Below are 8,301 nucleotides of genomic sequence, written 5' to 3' on the forward strand. Positions count from 1 at the left end.
AGAGATGTCACAGATTACGCGACTGTTGCCAAAATATTGCTACAGCTAACAGTGACCTCAGGCCTGGCAATCGTGGCTAATGCAACTGCTGGTTGTTTTTGGACAGCGGCAAATTCACTTAACGTCTCAACAAAAGCTGCAGAGTCTTTCATGCCCAACTTCTCTCAGGCATACTGACTGAATGGTGAACTTTGTAATGTAATCAAGCCTGACACACATTCTGAAGCCATGGATAGCAAAGGTATATCGTTAATTTCATTTATAACTAGATATGTTTGTATAAAATTACGTTAACTAAGGTTCATTATTTCATGCTTGACTATTTACATGTAATCCGGATGATTTTTCAAGTTTTAATATGAAAATCTGTATATTTGTTTCACTAAGATTTGCTAAATTATGTGTCAATCGATCGAAACAATATCTTCAACGATGTAACTCGCCACTGGTTTTCTTACTATTCATTGAGTGGCAGCCTATGGAGGATTACTTTCATTCACTAGCAGGAGCTTCGTTTGATTATTATTATTTCTTTTGTTCCAGGTTGCTGTGATGGCATATCCGGTCCACATTCGCTCTTATTTTTCTTTGGCGACGTGACCTTCTCTGAAAAGTTTTTCCCCGTTATTTGAAATAGATTTAGGCCCATCTAAATTTTAGAAACGTGGCAACGACCTTGCCGCAGTGGATACACCGGTTCCCGTGAGATCACCGAAGTTAAGCGCTGTCGGGCGTGGCCGGCACTTGGATGGGTGCCCATCCGGGCCGCCATGTGCTGTTGCCATTTTTCGGGGTGCACTCAGCCTCGTGATGCCAATAGAGGACCTAGTCGACCGACTAGTAGCGGCTCCGGTCAAAGAAAACTATCAGAACGATCGGGAGAGCAGTGTGATGACCACACGCCCCTCCTATCCGCATCCTCAGCTGAGGATGACACGGCGGTCGGATGGTCCCGATGGGCCACTTGTGGCCTGAAGACGGAGTGCTTAAATTTTAGGAACAATTCCTTCACTGATTGAATTTATTAAGGTCGCAACGGATAACGCTGTGATATTCTATGGGGCAGTCACAGAAAGCTACGTACCGTAAGCTAAACTTGAGCCAAGCACCTTGGATTTTAGGAGCGTAATCATCAATACTAAAAATGTGACGCTATTTTCAGATGTAGTGAAAATAAAGTAACGATCACGGAAATAGCTTCAAATGACAAAATATTTATTTTTGACTAACATTTCGTATGTTAACAGTAATCTTTTGTATTTAATAGATGGACAAAACATTCCTGGTACATTATATATACGATCCTATGGCTTTCTCATACGAGATTACCAATCTACGTCGCCTTTAATCTGTAAAGTCTTCTGGGGTGGGAAAATCTGGGGAGCACGTGATGACTGCTCAAGTTTGTAACACAGACATTCACATGCACTAATTCACACGGCAAACAAAATATCGACAGAATTTATTAGTGGGAAGAATTGTATGCGCATCGTGGCTGATATCGAGCAGGATTTTGGTGGCTGCGTATCTTCACGTGAAGCTCTTGGAATCAAATCGATTCATCTTGCCGAATAGACGCTAATTACAGTTTTATTGATAATTTAAAATGTCCCGCACAAATAAAATAAAATGGCAGACACTAACTTTCAAGGCTTGTGCTGCGCTTTGAATCTATAGACCGCGTGGTCGCACCTACCGGAAATCACTCTATTACGAAACTGATTAACTGAACCAAAAATTGTAACCAGACCCTAAAAGGTAATTCAAAAGATGTCTGAGAGAAGTAATTGTTGAGATTAACAAATTACTATTAACAGATTCAAATAACTTTTGTCCCTTGCACTACAAAGACGTTCGGAGGGAACGTCTGGTCGCTTACCTCTCTTCAGAACAACTCCACCTGTAACCGTCGCGCTGATCTCTTTCCGAACCGCCCGAGGTGGTAGGGGAGGACCATGACCAACCACTGGTAGGAAAATGTTTCTCTTTACTCATCTTTGGCCAAGCCCTCCTGTTCCTGCTCTCTGCCTTCCACCGACACCGTTTAGTTTGGTAGAAGATTATGAAACTCACCACTTCTCTTGTTCATCTGCTGCTGCATTCAAATCATTCACACTTGACCACACACTATAAGGAAGGTTGAAAAATGGAAATCAGGACACACGACGTGCACATAAGAATGAAAAAAGAAATGTGTAGACCCATATTGCTTCTACAGGCATGCGGTTGTTGGGCCTGAGATCAATTAGTTGCATCACTCATTTTTTAATCATGTAACAACACCTATTGTGATGTTACAACAATTACGGAAATTATTTAAGTCTGCTTGTTTGCAGAGCGGCTGTATGACACAGCGTTGGAAAGATGGTTGTAAAAATTAGTTACGTTTAGTTGTCGAAAGAAGAGCCTTGTCGAACCTTTTCTGAGACGTTCTTGTGAACTATTTGTCTACCAATTTATTAATGAAGAGATTTCAATGAAACAACAGTTTTACTTCACGGTTAATAAAACATCCACTCGACGAAGGTAGAAATAATATATTTCTATGTAAAGTCATTGTGGAGACCTAAGTCATACACGGAAAAGAAGTCAACGAGGGCAACGTCAAGACATCAGCTAAGTAAAACGTCAATTTTTTTAGTAGATTGAATACGCCCTTGAGATACATTTTTTTCAGAATCATGACTAATGTCCGTCCAGAGGACAGCCATTGTATAGATATTATTGATGTGTTACAAGCTTTTTTTTCTGTTTTATGCTTCGGCTGGACTTTTCACAGCCAACAGATCAGTAGTAAAAGGGAATCGATTAAAGATGCTTTCACGAAAGTTCAGTGATCGACATAATTCCGAACTCGACTCCAGAGCCTTGTTTTTCTCAGAACTCTTATCCACTGAGCTGTCCAGGTGCACCTACAAACTACCCTTACACCTTAAAGTCTCTCGCTATCTCAGTCAATAAGAACCCGTGAAAGACTACGTTCTGCATACGAATCCCGTTGCGTCACACGTTGTAATACTCTGGGATGTTTCAAAGCAACACACAGTACAGAGCGAAAGTTTCATTCTGTCCGCTTAACTCAGTCTGAAAGTTGCTTGTCCGGGTGACAACTTTCAAACCTGATCTTTCTTCCGCGTATTCTGGATCTCAAGCATACTGTAAAGTGGTTTCAGTACCAGACAGTTGACTGCTGAAGGAATTACAGTCCTTGAGGAGCTTAGGAGGAATATATGAAGTGAAACACGTCGGCGAGTGGCAGCGTTAAATAACGGGAAGCGAGCATGTCCGCACGTTTCTCGGTATTCACGACTGTCTAAGGCAAGCAAAGCAGACTAGTCTAGTCGTGTGTCGGTTTTCCTGTTTGCGATTTAGGGTGTTACGGCTCAACTACTGATGACTACTGTATTAATTTGCTCTGAAGTTGCTGTCTGGGTTCATTCTAAGACTACAGGCAGGTATGAGATCCTGGCTCGAATCACACAGTTCGCCGAAATACTGTTGGTAGCATTTCTAGATCTGTATTGATACTTAACGTTCTTTGTGCAGTAAAGTGGTTATTTTTCGAGAAACTAGGTAATGATTCGTGTTTTCATTAGTCCCTCCGAACAATAGATTTGTTGAACTAAACACACTCACATTAGTTAAACGTTTCCAGCATTTTCCAATCCGTATCGAATCTTTGTTGTTCAATACTTTCTTTTGTGGTGGTCCACTACACCACGTGTTTCATGCACGGAGGACTGTAATCATCCTTGTATCAATGATTATGTTTGAGCTGCAGCTCGAGTAATTATCACTAAAATCGAAGCTTATGAGATTTATTCGTATTCCTATGCCACTGGTAAATTCATGTTTGAGAATTCTGTTACTTCCGTAGTATTGGTGCATGTTGCAACCTGCACCTATCTGCAACATGTACAGGGGTTGAGCAAAAATACAAGAACACCAAAGATACAACAAGTTCTTTTTATTGTACTCGTCTAGTTTCGTAGGACCAAATTCACGAGCATATCTTCAAGGTAACGGAACGTGTCAGTACGTGAAATACATTATGCATTACCACGCGTAGTACATTGTAGGTAAACGGTTGGCATCCAAAACAGCCTCCAGTCGTCTCGGAATGGCTAACCCCAAGTCCTGTATGTTTGCAACGGAATCATACACCATTCGTCCTGCAAAAAAAGCGGAAAGATGAGGTATCGATGATAGAGGAGGATATCGATCACGGACGCTTCTCTCCAAAGTAGATAACAAAGACTAAATAGTACTGAGATATGGCGAATGCTACGGACAGGGCAGATGCGACAATTCATTCTCGTGGTCACAGATCATTCGTAGCCGATGCGAACTGTGTGAGCAGGGCTCTGTCTTCTTGGAACACAGTGTCAGCACTGGAGAACCATGGGATACATCTGACCAGCAAAAGTGGTCACATAATCTTTTGCATTAGTTTTTATATCACGTTTCCCTGTTACGGGTATCTGCATCGTGAGTGATAGATTTTGTAATTCCTGCTCGCCTTGCAATTCGAAACCTCTGGAGCTCCCTTGGTGTTGTTTTGCCTCTAACAAAGTTCGTGACTGCGACCTTCAGTTCTGCAGCGACTTATGCAGCTGTTGTCTTCGTATTGTTCGTCAGTCATCATCAGTGACCACCTGTCACGATCACTCAACACTCACTTTCGTCCGTGTTGTGACTTGGCGGGTTATGTTTCTCCGCTTTCCCTATATGCGGTATTAATCTTGGATATGATATCTCTTGAAACACCAAACGTTTCGGCTACATTGGTTACGGAAAACCAACCATTTGCCCACGTTCGAATTCACGTAGATCTGACATAATGCGCTTACAACTACACAGAATATTGTTCTGGCCACGACTGGCTCTTGCAATGTATTGAGAACACTCTATGTTCAAGTACGTATTTCTAGAAGTGTGTCCATATTTTAGTCCAACCCCTGTACCTTTATAAGTTGTCTGCCTTCAGCAGAAATACTGATCGAAAGGGGCCACTACTGCAGTCAGTAAACACTTCTTACCATTTTTTGCGTGATTTAGTGATCGAAAGGGGAGTGAGCCCGTAAGAGATTTCCAGGGAGCTATCCACGATCATGCTCAGTATGAGCGCTAGGCACCTGTAGATTTCAAATTTCGAGGTACAAAGTCATGAGTTAACAGACTGTGCCAAGTATGCTCATTGAACATAACTTTCCTATAAGGTGGATTATCAGCTCGTTTTTGAAATCAGATTATGAAGTGTTAGAAGTGAGTGTGATCATAGAATTCATTTAAATATTCATACATGTTCACTATTCATACCGTTGCACACAGTAAACAGTAACTGCCTTTAGATATATTCGCACTGCGCAACAGTTGATTTCTTCGGTCTGAAATTTATCTAAAAACGGTAGGTTTCTGAAGACGTGTAAGGGTTGGACAAAGTGTGGAAACAGGACGAGAAACGCTTGCTTGAATACAAATGCAGATGCTACCCAAGACTACAGGTTACTCTGTTGTATCTGACCTTGAAACGTGACCATGCAATGTCCTCAATACGTTCTAAGTGTTAGTCTTGATCAGAACTGTGTTGTGTGTGGGTGTGAGTGCATTAAGACAGAGCTGAGTGACTTCTGACGTGGGCAAATAGTTGGTGTTTCCCAAACCGATGAAGCCAAAGTGCTTGGTGTTCCAGCAGGTTCCGTATCGAAGATTTATACTGCATACAATCAGAGCGGAAAAACATCAAAGCGGATGAAATAATGTGTTTAGTGAGTGTGACGGAAGGACATTGAAGAGGCTTGTGACGAAAAAAGTAAGCAGAACCAAAAGTCGCATATCCAAATTCTGTCAGCATGCGAAGGATACACCAGAAGCAGAGAATTTCAGGACGAGTTGGAACTACACCACTGAAATTACATCATTCATCAGTGGTGCAAAAGCCTGTAGCCAACAAAACGTGGTGTCGAAGCCATAAAAACTGGACTAGGGGGCGATGGAAGAACGTCATCTGGTCAGATCTTCTTCCACACTGATTTCAACTTCTGTCCGAGTTTATGTGCCAAGCGTGAAGCATGGAGGTGTTTCCGTGATCATTTGGGCTACCATTTCGTAGTATCCCATGGCCTCTGTGATTATCTGCAGCATTCTGTCAAGGATTATATGACAGTTATGCCTGATCAGTACCATACAATGACACAACATTTGTTACTCTGTGGTGATGCTGTGTTCGAAGACGAAGCTCCCATCGTCCAGGACAGGTGCACGAGGATGGTTGTAGCATCTCCTCTGGCCAACAATTCAATATTATTGAGCCTTTATGGTCTATTTGGTGACAAGCGTATAAGATCACCATCGATCTCCATATAGTTACCTGAACTTGCCACAGTATACAGGAAAAATGGTTTAAGAGATCACTGAAAAACATTCATGACTGAAAGTTCTCTTTAAATAATAAAAATGATTGACGTACACTGTTTTGAATGATAAGAGCTATGCAGAAGTAATACAAAATCCAACTGTCGTAATGAGAAGGCAAGCCTTTAATACTGGTAAAGTGAATACTCTGACCGCAAGAATTTTGAACGGTATAACCTGCCTTAATAATGAACTTCGACATAAAACCTACTATAATTAGTTTTGTAAAATTGATCACAGGTCTCAGAACTAAAACAGATACCCAACACAGAAAAATCTAACTCTCTCTGAATGACATAAGATGGCCCTGATTGAATAAAAAAAACTATCGAGATATTTAGCTCTTAGCTCTTTTCTGGGCAAATCTCGGTAACGCTTTGCAGATCTGCTCTGTCTTGCGCGCCGCTATGCTAAAGCTGCAAATCACTATATCTACACCGAGACACTCGTGAAATGCAATGAGTTCCCTGTGGGCTGCAAATCAAAGTATTTTCGAATAGACTTCGTTCCTTTTCTACTTTCGAAAAAACCGTGGTCAATTCAAAATTGTAAGAGAAAGGTAGGTGAAAAATAGCGCTGCAATATTAAAAGTGTGACATTAAAAAATTTGCTTATAATTCCTCTTCACGCAACTAAAAGATTCCATTACACTTCCTTCTTCTCAGATCAGTTACCATTACATAATCATCTTAATTACACATCGATAAATTGAGACTTTACATTTGAAACATAACATTATAACTGCTTCCTCACTTCCACACAACTAACCACTAACTGCTCCTGCGCTTACGCACACACCAAAGATGGTAACCTGTAAGGTGTCAGGCAAATCCAACACTTCCCATGAGAACCCTGACATGATAAGCAAATCCAGTAGTATGTCACATAGCTCCGAATAAATCGTGACATTAAATTAACCGAAGTAATACGACGAACGAGTGAGCAAATGGAATACCACAGACTAACACAAGAATACCTAGATGCATGTCGTACCTTCCCACCGTGAGGCAGACGCAGTTCCGAGGGGAGAAACGAGGACAGAAGCCGAGAGCAGAACCGTGTTAAGCTAGAGGGCCACTACCACCCGCATGTTTTAGCGTGAGACATTTTCGTGTCTCAGGTACGCCAAGGACCACCCCCCAGCCCATGTTAAAAGATAGAGCCCTCCAGAAGAACAGTATAGATCTCACGATAACGCTAAAAGGACCACACCACCCGCACGTTTTAGCGTGAGACTTTTTAGCGTCTTTGTTACGTTGCAAACTTTAAAAACATTGCCCCACCACGAAAAGTATAGCGTTTCTCATTGGATAGACAGAATTTTTGTAGGCGGAGCTTAAAGTTAACATTGAGACCCTGATTGGTCAGATGAAAACATAGCCAGATAGTTTTTTTAAACCAACTTCGGTAAATTGTAGTAAGGAGAAGTTAGGAGGGAGTTAGTTCCGAGACGGCGAGCTGGATGGCTGGTGCGCCGGACGCTGTCGCCCTGACGCTGCCTAAACACCGACAAGGTAATGAACGCACGCGATGCCGCATTTTTGAGCGCATAAGGCTTCACTCAGAACTGCAGAAGTCTCATCTGTTATCCCCCTATTTGCGTAATACTAGTGTCGATCGTTAATTAAAACTCATGGTGTTCACATTTGCCACTTGAAGTAAAAATCTGAAACGCGATAATTTTTCTATTTTTAGTTATTGAGAAGCCACATCCGCCACTGTAATTTACGACAAGTTAAATAAGTAATTAAAGATAATTGAGGGTCACTGTAGACCATTTTTATAGTTGTAAACCATTTTGATAGTTTTCTCTTTTGTGAAACTTCAATTAAACCGAGATAATAGATGTGATATGGCATAGGTCATCCTTCGATCGATTGTAGAAGT

General features: G+C 41.5%; 1 pseudogene; it reads left to right on the forward strand.

The window, feature by feature from the left end:
- The first annotated feature begins 666 nt into the window (after nucleotides 1-666).
- On the forward strand, nucleotides 667-784 carry LOC126337164 (5S ribosomal RNA; annotated as a pseudogene).
- Nucleotides 785-8,301: the final 7,517 nt, after the last annotated feature.

This window comes from Schistocerca gregaria, chromosome 2, assembly GCF_023897955.1.
Source record: "Schistocerca gregaria isolate iqSchGreg1 chromosome 2, iqSchGreg1.2, whole genome shotgun sequence".
NCBI lineage: Eukaryota > Metazoa > Arthropoda > Insecta > Orthoptera > Acrididae > Schistocerca > Schistocerca gregaria.